We start from the raw sequence: 17,954 nt of genomic DNA on the forward strand, positions 1-17,954 counted from the left end.
TGTAACTGCCCCACCGCAGGACTGAGCTAATGATCCCCATGGGAGCTGCTGGAGGGCCAGACCCAGAAAATGGGTGTGGGTTACAGTTAATATGGGGCTAGATTTTTCCAAGGAGCTCAGCACCCAGTGCGCCAAGGTCTTTGGAAACTGTGTCATTGTGTCTTTCTCTCCAGCCGATCCAGAGCACCTGGGACCTTGAGTCTATTACTGAGTGCCAGGGGGCTGTGCTGGGCCAGGGGCCCTGTTTCTGAGCTGTGGACACCGATTGCAGTCGGTTCCAGTCTTGCGAGCTGCAGTCACTGAAATTTACCTTTTCTCTGCAGGGAGGAAGGGAGATGGCTACGCTGTAGCTCAGGGTAAGTGACAGGTGACCCATTGCCTCTTTTCAAGTGGCCATCTCTGAACAGCCATCAGTATTTGCTTGTGGATTTTAGCCTAGAGGCACCAGCAGGAGATCCTTGCTCCTATCCACAGGCCTTGTCTACACTGAGAATTTTAGAGAAATCTCCAACTATTGCTCTAGTGCCATAGAATCGTAGGACTGGAAGGGACCTTGAGAGGACACCCAGTCCAGTCCCCTGCACTCATGGTAGGAGTAGGTATTATCTAGACCATCCCTGACTAACCTGCTCTTAAAAACCTCCAATGAGGGACATTCCACAACCTCTCTAGGCAATTTATTTCAGTGCTTAACCACCCTGACATTTTTTTTCCTAATATCTAACCTAAGCCTGCCCTGCTGCAATTTAAGCCCATTGCTTGTTGTCCTATCCTCGGAGGTTAATGAAATTTTTTTTTTACCCCTCTCCTTGTAACAACCTTTTATGTACTTGAAAACTGTTATCACATCTCCCCCTCGCTTTGAAATGTTTTGGTAAAAACTGAAACAAATGTTATTTAGCCCTTTTCCCATGTTCTGTTACTGTCTTTCCTTCCTCATTGACTAATGGGCCTGCCCCGTCCTTGGCCTTCCTCTTGCTTCTAATGTATTTGTAGAATGTTTTTTTGTTTACCTTTATGTGTCTAGCTAGTTTGATCTCATTTTGCACCTTGGCCTTTCTAATTTTGCCCCTACAGACTTGTGTTATTTGTTTAGTTATCCTTTGTAATTTAATCTAGTTTCCACTTTGTGTAGGACTCTTTTTTTTTTTAAGATTATTGAAGATCTCCTGGTGAAGCCAGCATGGTCTCTTGCCATCCTTCATTTCTTTCCTGTTCAGTGGGATAGTTTGCACTTGTGCTCTTGATAATGTCTCCTTGAGAACTTTCCAACTCTCCTGAACTGTTTTTCCCCTTAGACTTGCTTCCCATGGGATCTTATGTACCAGCTCCCTGAGTTTGCTAAAGTCTTCCTTCTTGAAATCCATTCTTTTATTGTGTGTTTTCCTTCCTAGCATTCCTTAGAATAACGAACTCTATCATTTCATGATCACTTTCACCCAAGCTGCCTTCCACTTTGAAATTCTCAACCAGTTCCTCCCTTTATGTCCAAGCCAAATCTAGGACAGCCTCTCCCCTAGTAGCTTTCTCCGCCTTCTGAAAGAAAAATTGTCTCCAATACATTCCAGGAACTCGTTGGATAATCAGTGCCCAGGTCTGTTATTTTCCCAGCAGGGGTCTTCTTCAGTAGTGTAGAGTGGCTGTAGACACATGTTCTATAACTTTGTTCAGAGGAAGTCTAGATGATAGTGGTTAAAAACACCTGATCCTCATCTTCTCAATTGCTCCATCTTTATGGTCACTGGTGGAATTGCATTGCTTGTGGACATGGGTCCCAATTTTGCTCATGTAGACAAGTTGATAGTCGGGAATGTATAGAGTGGTGTTGAGCTGAATTGTCCCCTTAGAGCTGTGCTGTGTGTGGCTGAGTGTGACCCTGAAGGTGTCTGACCTGCTTTTAACGTTACACTTCTTTTGACTTATCTGAAAGTTGGTTTCGGTGCTTGTGAAATCTGGGCCTGAACCAAATCCTGTTGAAGCCAATGGGAGTCTTTCCATTGATTTCAAATCAGCACCATTCTGCCTCGATGACCACAAGTTCAAATGCCCTCCTCAGGTGTCTCCCACAATTAGCTTTAGGAACTGACTAAGACTAAAACTATGGGAAATATTTACATAAATTATGGACGGTCTTGAAGGCCGTCTAATGCCTGGCAGCAAGAGCCGGTATAAAGTGCACAGATCTGCCAGGCCCTGCTAGGGTATAGCAGTCCAGCTCTCTCTTTACCCTCTCAGGGGTGCCTCCAGTGGGTAAAAGAAGGGGTTTGAGAAATGCCAACAAAACTTCCTCAGAGCAGCACCCTTCCTCCTACAGTTGGCCCTCAGTCGCGCCTCCCTCACTCCTCCTCGTTACTCCAGAAAAACAGAAATTCATGTGCAAGAACTTTGTTAATGTGGAGTTAAGGCACAGGTGCTCAGCCTTGCCCTGGGCTCCCTGTGCCCTTTCAGAATGGGAATGTTTAATTCCCAGAGGTCAAAAGTTGGCAAACCAGGATATGCAGAGGTATTATGATTAGGGCCCTACCAAACTCACAGCCATGAAAAACACGTCATGTACCATGAAATCTGTTCTTTTGTGTGATTTTACCCTACACTATCCAGATTTCACAGGGGAGACCAGTGTTTCTCAGACTGACGGTCCCAACCCAAAAGGGGGTTTTCGGGGGGATGGCAAGGTTTTTATAGGGGATTACATATTGTCACCCTTTCTTCTGCACTGAATTCAGAGCTGGGTGGTCAGAGAGCAGCCGCTGCTGGCCAGGTGCCCAGCTTTGAAGGCAGCATCTTGCCAGACGCAGTGCAGAAGTAAGGGTAGCAATACTGAAATCCCTCTACAATAACCTTGACACCCCCCCAGCCCCTTTTTGGGTCAGAACCCCTACAGTTACAACAGCGTTCCCTCTATTTTTTCCCACTCACGTGCGGAATTAATCTTATGTGACACCAACATGGAGGTGACTTGTGACAGATCACCTCCATACTGGGGCACATAACAAAATTAATGAGGTGGGGCCGAGGGGTTTGTTCAGTGTGTGGGAGGGGGTTCCAGGCTAGGGCAGAGGGTTGGCGTGTGGGGGTGAGGGCTCTGGGGTGGGGCTGGGAATGAGGGATTCAGGATGCAGGAGGGGGCTCAGGGCTGGGGCTGAGGGTTGAGGTGTGGGTGTGTGTGTATGTGTGGAGGGGATGAGGGTGCTGATTAATGATAAAAATATATAAATATACCAGCCAGATTTGATTTACCAGAAACTATAAACTGTTCAGCCCCAGTTTCAGAATGTGTTAAATTGTCTTGTTTTCAGACCCTGTCTGTATAGAAATTGCATTAAAGCCCAAATGTACATGAATTGAAAATTTATACATTTTATATAGGATCAAAGATGTTATATAGAGACCAGTTGGCCTTTACCTTTCACTTTCCCATCTCTTCTCTATCCCTTGCAGTCTGTCTTTCACCTACTCTTTCTGCTGAGGTTGCTTTCAACAAAAGGCAAGAGTAATTTTCTCTTCTTAATTCAGTTGCCTTGAGTGATGTCGCTTTGTCCTTTGCCTTGTGTTTTCAAACAACAGGTCTTGGTTTTGTTTTGGTGTTTCTCGTACCTGCCCACTGTGATCGGACAAGGCCAGATGGCTACAGTAAAGTACTGAGAAACATGTATGTTAGCCCCAGGCTAAACAAATCCCTAGTACGCTTTAGGAGACAAGCATTATCAGACATCAGAAGGAAGATCCTGTGGTGAGGATAAAGAAGGTGTTTGGAGGAGGCCAGGGGGAAGTAGCACAGGGAGTTGTAGCTGTCATGCAGCTGTTACAGGAGGCACTATAGACAGCTGCAATCCACAGGGCCCTGGGCTGGAACCCGGAGTAGAGGGCGGGCCCAGGTTCCCCCCCAAACCTCCCAACTCCTGATCAGACACAGGAGGAGCTGACCCAGACTGTGGGTTCCACAAGAGGGGAAGATCACTGAGGTGAACAAATCCACCAATAAGCGCAGGACCCACCAAGGTAGAGGAGGAACTTTGTCACACCACATTTTCATCAGCACCCTTTGGGAGCTCCTCTTCTTAGGGTGAATAAAAATCACAAATTTAAAATTTTTATGTAAATTATGACATTTAAATGTAGGGTTTTTTCAACATTTAAATCAAATTTCTTATTTACATATTGCTAGTTCTCTTCCATTTTATGGTCTTAAATTGTCAAAGTGATGTTTTGAACTTTTTTTTAGAGTCTCAATTGTTCATAAAATTTCAGATTTTATATAATTTTTTTTTGCTAAGAACTCTTCAGCACAGATGAGCATTTTAAGTGTGAAAAGACAAGCCCAAGGCCTCATTAATATTCCCTATTATAAGACTATACAGACACAGAATTGAAAAGCGAGTAGCCTGTGCTCTGTGCCTCCTTTGTGAAGAGCTTTGAGATCCACTAGTGAAATGCGATGTGTAAGAGCTTGATGATCTGCGGCCAGCGTCACCATTCAGTATAATTCACAAGTAAAGAGCTGAAATGCTTCTTCAACCACCAGGTTTTGCAGTTTGAAGTCAGTAGGACATGTTCTCTAAGCACTCCTGAAAATCCCTCCCTTAGATGGCTACAGGCAGGCCGAAGAGCCTAATTTTGGGTTCCACTCTTTGAAAACTTTGGCCTGTATAAAATTGCTACTGTAAATTACTGAAAGTTTAAATAACTTTTTATTGTTAAAACAAAATTGTTTCACTGTTGAAGTGACACTGATTTTCTGCTACTACGTGACAAGTTCTTAATAAAAATACACAAGTCCCTGATGGGGCAAACGCTTACTTAACTTTAAAACACAGGACTCTTTCTGTGAGTAGAGCTATGTATCTGTGTAAGTGTTTGCAGGATCAGGGAATTAATTTTCAATATTTCTTTTTTTGTGTACAGCAATATTATAAAATTATGATACCCAGTGGCTAGAGGTGTGGGGCCTGTGGGCTGTAGGGTGGGGCAGGGGATGAGAGGTTTGGGGTGCAGGCCAGCTGCATTGGGGCTGGGGCTAGAGGGCTCCTATCATAAGCATCTTTCCCAAATCTGGACCTTAGCGTCCAAAAATCTGGGTGCCTAGCATGAACCCCTCTAAGCTCAATTTACCTGCTTAGATCTGATCTCGCTGCCACCATCCAAAATTTCCAGGGTTTTGGGCCCCCTCTGGTCTCCCCAAAACCTTCCCTGGAGGGACCCCAAGACTCAGAAACCCTGAGCCTACAACAAAGGGAAATAACCCACTTCCCTTCCCTCTCTGTCACCCAGACTTTCCTCTCTGGACTAACCTGAGAGTACGGATGCAATCTCTTTACATCACAGGGCCCTTCAAGCTAACCTGCGCAGGGATGGGTGGGGAAACAACCCCTCCCCAACACTCACAGTCTGCTGGAAAAAAAGTTAGAAACTGAAAAATGTTAAAAGCACCTGCTCACTGTAGAGAAGCTGCATCTCCAGAGCCAAAAAAAAACCTTGCCAAATGTTCCATTTACACCACAATTCTCTCTCTTCCCTTGGTTGTGACGCAGCCGTTAGCAAGACAATCTGGCCTGTGCGTTGTGCATGTTGGAGCACTTCTGAAAATTGACTCTGTAGAGAAAAGGGCCACTCAAGCTTTAAATATAAGTGCCACCAGTCTTATGGACACCAGCTTCATTCACTGTAATTCCTCCCGTTCACTGTCTGTACCTTCATATTTGTTGTTACCCCAGCCCCTGTGTTTCACAATGCGGTAGCTTTGTCCTTGCTGCCTCTTGTCAAACACAGTCATCTGGTGTGCTTTCTTCTGTGCCATCCCTTGCGTTGAATTGCCTCCCCATTACTTAATCTGGAGACAGGCTCCCCTTGTCCTTAAGTTTTCCTCCAAGACCCCTAAACCCTTTTTGGGGCTTTGGGGCAACACCTGCTCACTTATTTCCTTGATTCTTTTTATTCAATAGATCATTCAGTAATCACATTTCCAAGTCACATTTATTAATTTAAGTATATTAAAGATTAATCAGCAGAAAATTGTGGAAGGAAGAGGTTAAATACTTTACCTCTCTGACTCAAAAGGACAGTTGCACGTAGTCTGCTTCAAAATGTTAAATCACTGTTATCCAAAATGTTACCATGGACACAAATTCCCAAATTAGTTGCACCATTACAACCATAATTTTTCCCGTTTCCCAAACGTTCACTCTCACTGTTTCAGGTTACCTGAAATTTGTACGTGTGTCTTTTGCATCAATTGTACTAGTTTTGCTTATTTCTCTTACAAACTCAGGCAGAACATTGTCTTGTTCTTAGGCCCTCTTTACAAGTGCAACAAGAAAAAAGCTTTACAGAGCAAATTTAATGTAATAGTTCAAAAAAAAAATTTTTTAACCCAGGGGGCTGCGGAAACTGATTTTCAACATGTGTAATCCTTTTGAAATCCTAATGTTGGGTGTAATAAATTTTGTAACAACAACGGCGAAATTAGCCAGTTAATATTAGCTAGTTTGGAGAAAGCAGTTTAGCAGTGTGTGTCACTTTTTTTATGGTCCTTTCCATCTCTAACATGGTCGTTTGTGTAGTTCATTTTTTGGTCCCTGGTCAGGTGCAAGGATTTTCCCCTCTTCCAATCCAGGGACTGATATGAGATGGGCACCAAACATTAGCGTGTGATTAGGATTGACACCTGTATCTGGAGCTTAGTGGAAGCCTTTCTAGGTACTTTGTGGTTACTGTGGCTGGCAGCAGAGGGCTTCTGGTTACTGGACTTTGATAAATCCGGTCAGGGCCTTGTGGATTCAGGTTCCATTGCTTGATGCTGTGAATTTGGCAAGAAATCCTCTAACATTGGTAGTTTATAGACTCATAGACTTTAAGGTTCTAAGAGACCATTATTGATCACTTCGTTGACCTTGCACGATGCAGGCCACAGACTCTCACCCATCCACTCCATCATGGTTCTCTCTCATCAGAGGGATTCTGTCTCTGGACTCTCATTCCTTCTCCCATTGCTGGTCTGGTCTCAGAATTTCATGCTTGCAGAGGGTCCACAAAGCTGCCTGGATTAGAGCTTTTGAAAACAACTTGACTTCAATTGGGTGTCTTTTCCCAGTGCGCCCAACAGCTAGGAGTTGAGTGACAGGTCTCTCATGACGGGCCTCACCACCTCTCCTGATCGATCAGTGGGTTCTAACCCCCGGGACATCACCGTGACTGGCCTGAAAAATTGGGGAGGAGCAGACAGCAGGAGACCTACTCTGAAGGCCATCCTCCAGTGGTGATGTGACCTTACAGACCCTGGGTGACAATGGAGATTGATCCAAGATCAAAGCCCATTATTTTCATGTTCTGTGGAGCATTGAAAGCCTCGTTAGAGCCATTTCTCTGTCCCCTGGGGTAAGGGAGTTTGTGTGTTTGTATTGTGCCCCTAGCCACAAGGAAGTCAAGGAAGGAATGTATTACACATGGAGCTTGCCCTTCAGCCCTTTTTCTTGGTTTAATTGGGATGTGGAAATGAGCATTTGAAGTGCAAAACCATTTATAAAAGGGCAGCCTGCCTGGAATCTAGTCAGCAGATGGTTTTCACAACATAATTCCTGCTACCACATCCCTGCCAATTTTTGTGTCATAAACCACATTTCCTTATTCTTTAGAAAATATTTTTCTTTTTGCTGCATTATTATGTTAGATCTTTCAGCAACAGGAGAAGCTTGATGAGGGGGAAACTGAAAGTGTATTAAGAAACTCTGGGTTTACAGGTTCATATAACAAGACCAGTTATTTTCAATATCTCTGTCATTCCCTCTTCACTTCTGCCCCTTCAAACACGCATTGTGTTCTGTAACGCACTTCATGGAGGAATCCAGAGCTTTGAAAGTCATTTCGTTGTCACCAGATCACACATGTGACTCGTGTTCATTAGTCATGAATGTCAGCGTGTCCAAGGCGCGTTTAGGGCTGGTATGCCAGAATTCCTGGAGCTCTGTCCTGGGTCTAGGAGGGGGAGCTAGTGGGTTTAGTAAGGGCAGGTGCTGGGAAAGCAGGACTCCTGGGTTCTGTTTTCTGGAACATGGGAGTGGGGGCTTAGTGGGTTTAGAGCAGAGTGGGGAGGGCTGGGTGCCAGGGACTCTGGGTTTCTGGCTCTAACATGGAAGGGAGTGGGGCTATTGTGGGTTAGAGCAGGAGCGGATGGAAATTCAGGATTCCTGGGATCGATTATTGGCTTTTGCACTGACTTACTCTGTGACCTTCAGGAAGTTTTTCCCCCTCCAATTTTAGGGTTGATACTGACATCCTCCTTCCTAGTGTCCAAGACTTTCTATGGTATGATGTGGTGTGGTGCTGCACTGAGGGTTGGAGGGTGCAGGATCAGCCTTATCTGGGAGCTGCTGCCTCTGCAGTTGGGATGAAAGTGGGGTTTCTTGGGGGAGGGCGGATTTTCCCCAGTTGAATCATTCTCGTCCATTCCATTCAGAACAAATAACAGTTCTGTTCCCGTTCTATGGCTGAGTTTATCAGTGCAGCTTGTCCTGATTGGTGTGTTTAATCGGAGTAGTCGTCTGGAAAAATTAAATGCCCAGGTAAAGAGCCCTGGGGTGGGGGATTCCCTTGAATTTCCCAGGCTGCACACCGCTAAGGAACAACAGCAATACGGGAAGCCAGTGTCAGCTCATGTAACTGCCCACCGCAGGACTGAGCTATGATCCCCATGGAGCTGCTGGAGGGCCACCAGAAATGGGTTGTGGTGTTTACAGTTAATATGGGGCTAGATTTTTCCAAGGAGTCAGGCACCAAGTTTGCGCCAAGGGTCTTTGGAAACTGTGTCAATTGTGTCTTTCTCTCCAGCGATCCAGAGCACCTGGGGACTTGAGTGCTATTACTGGGAGTGCAGGGGGCTGTGCTGGGCCAGGGGCCGTGTTTCTGATGGTGTGGACACCGGATTGCAGTCGGGTTTTCCAGTCTTTCGAAGCTGCATGTTCACTGAATTATACCTTTTCCTCTGGCAGGGAGGAAGGGAGATGGGCTACGCATTGTTAGCTCAGGGTAGTGACAGGTGACCCATTTGCTCTTTTCAAGTTGGCCATCTTGGAAAACAGCCTCAGTTATTGCTTGTGGTTTTAGCTAGAGGCACCAGCAGGAGATTCCTGCTCTATCCACAGGCCTTGTCTACACTGAGATTTAGAGAATCTCCAAACTATTGCTCTTAGTGCCATAGATCGTAGGACCTGGAAGGACCTGAGAGGACACCCAGTCCAGTCCCCTGCACTCATGGTAGGAGTAGGTATTATCTGACAATCACTGACTAACCTGCTCTTAAAAACCTTCAATGTAGGGACATTCCACACCTCCTCCCCTTTTTAGCAATTTATTTCAGTGCTTAACCACCTGACATTTTTTTTTCCTATATCTAACCTTAAGCCTGACCCTGCTGCAATTTAAGCCCATTGCTTGTTGTCCTATCTCGGAGGTTAATGAAATTTTTTTTACCCTCTCCTTGCTACAACTTTTTATGTACTTGAAATAACTGTTATCACATCTCCCCCTCGCTTTGAAATAGTTTTGCGTAAAACTGAAAAAATGTTATTTAGCCCTTTGTCCCATGTTCTGGTTACTGTCTTTTCCTTCCTCATTGACTAATGGGCCTGCCCGTCCTTGGCCTTTCCTCTTGCTTCTAATGTATTTGATAGAATGTTTTTGTTTACCTATGCTGCACAATTTTTGATCTCATTTTGCACCTTGGCCTTCTATTTTGCCCCTACAGACTTGTGTTATTTGTTATTATCCTGTAATTTATCTTAGTTTCCACTTTGTGTAGGACTCTTTTTTTTTTAAGATTATTGAAGATCTCCTGGTTTGAAGCCAGCATGGTCTCTTGCATCCTTCATTTTCTTTCGCTGATTCAGTGGGATTAGTTTGCACTTGTGCTCTTGATAATGTTCCTTGAACTTTCCAACTTGCCTGAAACGTTTTCCCTTAGACTTGCTTCACATGGATTCTTATTTTGTACAGCTCCCTGAGTTTTGCTAAAGGTCTTTCCTTCTTGAAATCCATGTCTTTTATTGTGTGTTTTCCTTTTCCTTAGCATTCCTTAGAATAAAACGAACTCTACTCATTTCATGATTCACTTTCACCCAAGCTCTTCCACTTTGAATTACTCAGACCAGTTCCTCCCTTATTGTCCAAGCAAATCATAGGACAGGCCCTCTCCACCTAGTAGCTTTCTCGCCTTCTGAAAGAACATTTGTCTCCAATACATTCCAGGAACTCGTGGATAATCAGTCCCAGGTCTGTTATTTTCCCAGCACGGGGTCTTCTTCAAGTAGTGTAGGTGTCTGTAGACACCATGTTCTATAACTTGATCAGAGGAGTCTAGTATATAGTGTTAAAAAACACCTGATCCTTCTTCTTCAATTGCTCCTCATCTTTATGGTCACTGAGTGGAATTGCATTGCTTTGTGGACATGGGGTCCCAATTTTGCTCATGTAGACAGTTGATTAAGTCGGAATGTATAGAGTGGTGTTTTGAGCTGAATTGTCCCCTTTAGAGCTGTGTGTGTGTGGGCTGAGTGTGACCCTTGAAGGTGTCTGACCTGTTTTAACGTACACTTCTTTTGACTATCTGAAGTTGGTTTCGGTGGCTTTGTGAATCTTTTGGGCCTGAACCAAATCCTGTTTGGCCAATGGAGTCTGCCATTGATTTCAGATCAGACCCAATTCTGCCTCGATGGACCACAATGTTCAAATGCCCTCCTCAGGTGTCTCCCACAATTAGCTTTAGGAATGACTAAGACTAAAACTATGGGAAATATTTACTAAATTATGGACGGTTCTTGAAGGCCGTTTCTAATGCCTGGCAGCAAGAGCCGTATAAAGTGCACAGATCTAGCCAGGCCCTGCTAGGGTTATAGCAGTCCAAGCTCTCTCTTTACCCTCTCAGGGGTGCTCCAGTTGGGTTAAAAGAAGGGGTTTGAAAATTCCAACAAAAACTTCCTTCAGAGCAGCACCCTTCCTCCTACAGTTTGGCCCTCAGTCGCGCCTCCCCTTCACTCCTCCTGCGTTACTCCAGAAAAACAGAAATCAGTGCAAGAACTTTGTTAATGTGGAGTTAAGGCACAGGTGCTCAGCCTTGCCCTGGGCTCCCTTGTGCCCTTTCGAATGCGCGAATGTTTATTCCAGAGGTCAAAGTTGGCAAACCAGGATATGCAGATGGTTTTATGATTAGGGGCCCTTACCAAACTTCACAGGCTATTGAAAAACACGTTCATGTACCATGAAATCTGTTTCTTTTGTGTGATTTTTACCCTACACCTATCCAGATTTCACAGGGGAGACCAGTTGTTTCTCAGCTGACGGTCCCAAACCAAAAGGCGGGTTTTTCGGGGGATTGGGCAAGGTTTTATAGGGGATTACATATTGTCACCCTTTCTTCCTCACTGAATTCAGAGCTGGGTGGTCAGAGAGCGCCGCTGCTGGGCCAGGTGCCCAGCTTTGAAGGCAGCATCATTATGCCATACGCAGCTGCAGAAAGTAAGGTAGCAATACTTGAAATCCCTCTACAATAACCTTGACACCTCCCCCAGCCCTTTTTGGGTCAGAACCCTTACAGTTACAACAGCGTATCCCTCTATTTTTTTCCCACTCACGTGGCGAATTAATCTTATGTGACACAACATGGAGGTGTCACTTGTGACAGTCACTCCTACTTTGGGGCACATAACAAAATTAATGAGGTTGGGCCGAGGGGTTTTGTTCAGTGTGTGGGAGGGGTTCCCAGCTAGGGGGCAGGGAGGGGGCGTCAGGGGGTGGGGCTCTGGTGTGGGCTCGGGAATGAGGGATTCAGGAGCAGGAGGGCTCAGGCGCTGGGGGCTGGGGTTGAGGTGTTGGGTGTGTGTGTATGTTGTGGGGGGATGAGGGTGCTGATTAATTGAATAAAAATATGATAAATATACCAGCCAGATTTGATTTACCAGAACTATAAACCTGTTCAGCCCCAGTTTCAGAATGTGTTAAATTGTCTTGTTTTCAGACCCTGTCTGTTATAGAATTGCATTAAAGCCCAAATGTACATGAATTGAAATTTATACTTTTATATAGAGAATCATAAGATGTTATATTAAGAGACCAGTTGGCCTTCCTTTCACTTTCCCATTCTCTTCCTATCACCTTAGAGTCCTGTCTTTCACCTACTCATTATCTGCTTGAGGTTGCTATTCAACCAAAAGGCAAGAGTTAATTTTCTCTTTCTGTTATTACAGTTGCCTTGCCTGAGATGATGTCGCTATAAATGTCCTTTGCGCGCCTTGTGTTTGTCAAACAAGCACTCTCTTTCTATTGCACAGTGCTCTCTTTCGTACCTGATCCACTAACTGTATAGATGATCGGACAATGGCCGTATCAGGATGGGCTGACATGATAAAACAAAGTATCAGAGAAACATGTATGTTAAGTCGCATCTTGGAAGATCTAACTTTGATAATTGATCACCCTAGTACTGCTTAAAGTAACTCAAAGATTGTGTAGCTGCTCTGGATGAAGCTCTAGCAACTCATACTGGCAGGTACCCTGGTGGCATACGACACAATTAAGACCTTTCTCAATAGTCATATCAATGTGTCCTCCTACACTAGTCTTCACGACTCGAGTAGAAATGATGATTCGCCTCATAGATCATTGTGTTAGCAGACACGTGCTGATGACAAATACCGGTCGCGGGACAGGGCTAATCAGGACCTGGCTTTAAAAAGGAGCTCATCAGTCGATGTGTTAGTGAGGTGCGACGAGAGAGTGCCTGGGATCGTGTGTGAGGAGCTGGTGTAGCAGGATGTGAGATGTATATGAGTGGACGAGAGCGCTTGCTATACTGGTTGATGGAATGGTCGAGGAGAAGTTATGCGGCCATATGCGATCCTTGATACAGGGACACCAGGGTCAGGAAAAGTGTCATGTTGTGGAGAGCTGGGTGTGACTACAGAGAAGAAACCTGGTGTTGTGCCCGATATCGGCCGCGCGCAGCGCAATCGAGGATAGGTAAGCATTCGTGCCCGAAGTAACTGTTATGCTGTCACGTGCGCGATGTACAGAGGCACTATTGTGGATAGAGCTCTGTGCAATTCGCAACGCACGATGGGCGGCCGCGGTGGCTAGGAATACATGTAGGTGTATAAATTTAGTTTACTTGTGAGACTTGCCGGCTTGGGTTGACGCAGGTACCTCCTCCAGACCCTCCCAATCGTAAGTCGAACGAAGCACTACAGGAGGGATTGTGGCTGTATGTCATGGCCTGCATGGTACTCGCCGTATTTCGAGCGAGCGCAGTTGATAGCTCATCTATGTGTGAACGAAATTGCCCCAGTCACGGATGTGAAGCGCGGTGGAGACATGTAGCTCCGTTCCGATAGAGTTTCGCCCGCGTCAGATGGATGCGTGGCATGGATGTGCTTACTTGAAGCCAGTGTCTCAATTATTAGCTGTTAGTGCCTGAAGAACAATTTTGTTATCGTTTCTTTGGGTGCACCATTAAAGCCTTGGCTAAGGCAGCCCATATGTAAGTCTGTATATGGTAGCCAAGAGGACCGAGCATCCCTTGGTGTGAGATGGCGTTACCTCTCTACTGAATGTGGGTGCTAAAATCATTCTCACAGAATGCTTGAATGGTTTTATGTTGATCAACTTGAGTGACATTTTCCCTGTAGGGTTGTTCAACATTTAAATCAAATTTCTTATTTACATATTGCAGTCAGGCTATGGTCGTTTTCACGCTGGTTGTGGGTGCATGTAAATTGGCTGTCCGCGCCTAAGGAGAAGGTCGCTGGTTGATTGAGACTTATTACACATGTTTACCGAGCCGGTCTCAATTGGTTACCAGTAAATTTTCCCGATCATATGTCTGTGATTAAAAGTTTTTATATACATCCTCCTCTTATAGCATGGTAATTGATATCTTCATTTCAGCCAGCTCGATAGTATGGTAGATACCTTCAAGTCGTTGGATACATTCTGTCACCTTAACTGCTTCGCGACTATTGTGTAGTTCATTAATGGTTACCCTTCGTGTGTCGCTGCGATTGGTTTTACAACAACACATTCGTCCTATTATTAAGATACTTTACAAGACTACACGAATTGTGTGGCACAGGGCAGAAAACGGATAATATTAGCCGTAGCCTCTTTCAAGTGCATGCTCTGTGCCGTGACTCTTAGTAGTGCTTGGAGAGTGTCTCCTCTGAGTGGATTCGCTACGGTGCTGAGTCAGGCTGTGTCGAACCAGAATTTGTAGATTTGTCGCATCTTCTCCTCGTTGTATATGAGCTTGCATGTTGGTAGCTTGGCGGCCAGACTGCCCTCACACGTACTGTAGATACTCACCTTAGAGTGTTACTACTAGAGCACGTCTAAAGTCGTACGTCTTCAGTGCTGTCTTCAGTGAGCCACTCAGGTCATTAATTGGCATGCTCTATATAGCGGAGTGCTCACGTGTACGTGTATGACTAGGCATTTGTCCGTCCAGTTCCTGACTACCTGTCGTGCGCCCTTATATGGGTGACGACGAGGAGACAAGAGCTTCCGCGAGTGCCTCACTTTTGAAGGTAATCCACTCGCTGTGTGCACTGTTTGGCCTGTTATAAATTGCTACTGTAATTACTGAAAGTTGTTAGGTGAAAAGGATCTCAGTGAGATGTCTAAATAACAATCTGCTGCATGCACCTGTTTAGTGAACTCAGTGTACTGGTCTTTCTACTACGTGCTGACTCGAAAAGATTTCCTCTTAAATACAATCGAGGAATTATCCAGTCGACGTCTAGGAGTAAGTCCGGTGCGGAGGGCTTTAACTTTTGACTTTAAAAGACACGCAGGACTGATGCTTGCATTACTTGCTTCTAGTTGCACTGTAGGTTCGCTGCTTGATAGATCTACTCTCACCTCGTTGCCATGGGCCAGCCTACCACTTACTTGGTGATAGCCTAGATACTCAGTCGCGAAGCTTCGATTTTGCAATGTGATTTTTTTCTTCTCTTATTTATGTGTGCTTACCAGAGCCTATCATCTCATAAAGATGTTAGTGAGCACTGGATAGGACGGACGCATGTCGCCGTCACCTTCCTAAGACCGGCTAGCTCCTGTTGGCTGAGTGAGAACGCACTGGGCTCTGTAAAGTGGCCTAGCAGAATGGCGGTTATAGTTGTCCGGAGTATTTGTGAGGGTGCGATATGTAGCGAGGGTTTGCTACGTGGTGGGAACGATGGTGCCGTTCATGTGTGTGAAGTGAGTTGGGTGGCGATGTGGTTGCGTTGCCCTCTGTAGGCTTGAGTCTCTAGCTACTTTATTCAGGAATGCGTGGTGGAGTCATTGATGTATACTCTCTTATTTAATAAAAGTAGTTTATATGGCTCATCTATATGCATTTGTACCCAAATCTGATGTGACTCGTCTGTATGCGAGTCAAATGTATCTGTGTAGTAGAGTTAGTCCTAAAGCTATACTTAACTAGTGTTGTAGAGAACCCCTGCATAAAGCATTTCACCTTATATCCCATATGCTTAGAAGGAATCTGAAATACATACAGACACTCGCCACATATCTTGCCAATGTAGCTTGGTAATTTGGGCAACCTTTGCTGCCGTGTTTCTCCCAATATCTCCATTCCGGCCGGTCGTGGTACTACGTTGACTCCCCTCACGTAATAGTCAGAGAGGACCCTGATCCTATATGATCAAAGTGGTGAAATTTAAACCCAAATTTCCCATATATCCTTCCTGTCCCCAGTGTACTATTCATCTCCTGCGTCTGGTACTAACCTCATATGACGTGCGAACATGAGACGTACGGACTGCGGGATCTTCATAGGTTCATGGCATTCACATACAAGACACATGTCTCTGTTTTTCTCCATCGAACACAGAGCGACAAGACCACCACCGAGATACAAGGAAACAGAAAAGATTTCTGATCTCCTCGTTTCCCTCATAAGCTCTTCTGCCCGGCATAGGCAGAGTTAAACACAAGAGCGTAGTGTTCCCTCCCCCCTGTCTTCCTTTCTCCTAAACCAGAGAAGACTCAAACAGGTTTTAAAAATAAGCTTATATAAAAAAGAAAACAAAAGACACAATATTCTCTGCATTCAAGATGACAAGATACCAGGGCTATTGCTTATAAGAAAATATGAAATAACAGTCTGATTAAAAAGAATCCAATTGAACACATTCCAACAGGTTACACACAATGTTAAATACAGCCCAAAACAACATAAAACCTATATTGTTTTCTACCTGTACTACAAGTTGGACACAGAAGAAAGAAGGACAGAAAGAACTCCATAGCTGAGAGATAAACAAAAGATCTCAGTCCAAAACCCTCCCTGACTTTGAAAATTCCAGTTTCCTGATTGGTCCTCTGGTCAGGTGTTTGGTTCCCTTTGTTAACCCTTTACAGGTAAAAGAAACATTAACCTTTAGCTATCTATTTATGACAGCTCCCCGCAGCCCTCTCCCCACCAGCAGCGTGCGAGCTCTGGGGCTGGGAGAGAGGCCCGCGGCAGCCCTGCCCCAACTTGCTCCTTTCCCCAGTTCCCACCCACTCCTTACCTCTCTCCTCTCCTGCCCCATGCTGCACAGCCCTTTATAGGTTCTGCGCAGCCCTTATAGTCTGCTGTGCAGCTGCACAGCTTAGAGGGAGCTTAGGTTACAACACTATGAAAGCAGCAGAGAATCCTGTGGCACCTTATAGACTAACAGACGTTTTGGAGCATGAGCTTTCGTGGGTGAATACTCCACTCATGCTCCAAAACGTCTGTTAGTCTATAAGGTGCTGCAGGATTCTCTGCTGCTTTTACAGATCCAGACTAACACGGCTACCCCTCTGATACTTAACACTATGAAATATCAGATTTAAATATCTGAATAATGAAATTTACAATTTTTAAAATCCTGTGAGTGTGAAACTGACCAGAATGGATCGTGAATTTGGTAGGGTCCCAATTATGATGCTTCCCATGTGACTCGAACTCTGCCCCAGTGGGTCTGGGAATAGGAAGAGGAAGTAGAACAGCACCAGGCCAAACCAGACTTTCCCTTGTCTGTGTGCCCAGCACCTCCCCAAATCACCATTCCTCTTCATACCGTCCACACTGTTCTGTGCAGCGCAGTTGATTAAGGCGGGAATTGAATTGATGTTGTTTGGCAGGGGGGACAGTTCCCTCTAATTTTTTTCATTCCTGTGCACAAAGAATTTGGTTATGTGCACTAATATGGAGATAATGTGTGGATACATGCCACCAGTACAAACAAAAAACCTAGATTTGATATATATATTTTAAAAGTTACCATAGGGATAATTTCTCCAGCCAGGGCCGGTTAGGCATCTTAGAACTCACTACTCAAATAATTAAATGTAAGTATAAGAGAAATAAATGTTTCACTGCACAAACCAATCAGAAACCTAAAATAACAACACTTGGAAAGAATAAAATGACAGAATATATGTGCATTGCAGGAAGTACTAAGAAATAACAGGAACACAAGAATGTGTTGGAGGTGAGTGTGTGTGATAAATAGATAGCTAAGGGTTAATGTTTCTTTTACCTGTAAAGGGTTAACAAAGGGAACCAAACACCTGACCAGAGGACCAATCAGGAAACCAGATTTTTCAAAGCTCAGGGAGGGTTATGGTTCTCTCAGGGAAAGAATGGGGGAGCGGGCATCTCTTGTGTAGAGTTACAATAGCTTGCATTTGCCGAGACGGTAGGGTAAAGAAAACTGCTCGCGTTGCATTTCCAGGATGAAATGGGTGATGTCCCGGACCATCCAGGTGGGAAAGCGTGGTTATGGTTCTCTCAGGGAAGAATGGGGGGCGGGATCTTCTCGTGTAGAGTTACAAAAGCTTGGCATTTGCAGACCTGAGTGCAGGGTAAGAAACTGTGCGTTTGCATTTCAGGAGAATATGGAGTGATGTCCCGGACCATCCAGGGTGGGAAAGCGTGG

General features: G+C 44.9%; 1 pseudogene; it reads left to right on the plus strand.

Annotated features, from left to right (window-relative positions):
• Nucleotides 1–17,954, plus strand: part of LOC116838521 (class I histocompatibility antigen, F10 alpha chain-like) — a 41,421-nt pseudogene that overhangs the window by 20,817 nt on the left and 2,650 nt on the right.

Source organism: Chelonoidis abingdonii, chromosome 5 (genome assembly GCF_003597395.2).
Source record: "Chelonoidis abingdonii isolate Lonesome George chromosome 5, CheloAbing_2.0, whole genome shotgun sequence".
In the NCBI taxonomy this organism is placed as follows: Eukaryota; Metazoa; Chordata; order Testudines; family Testudinidae; genus Chelonoidis; species Chelonoidis abingdonii.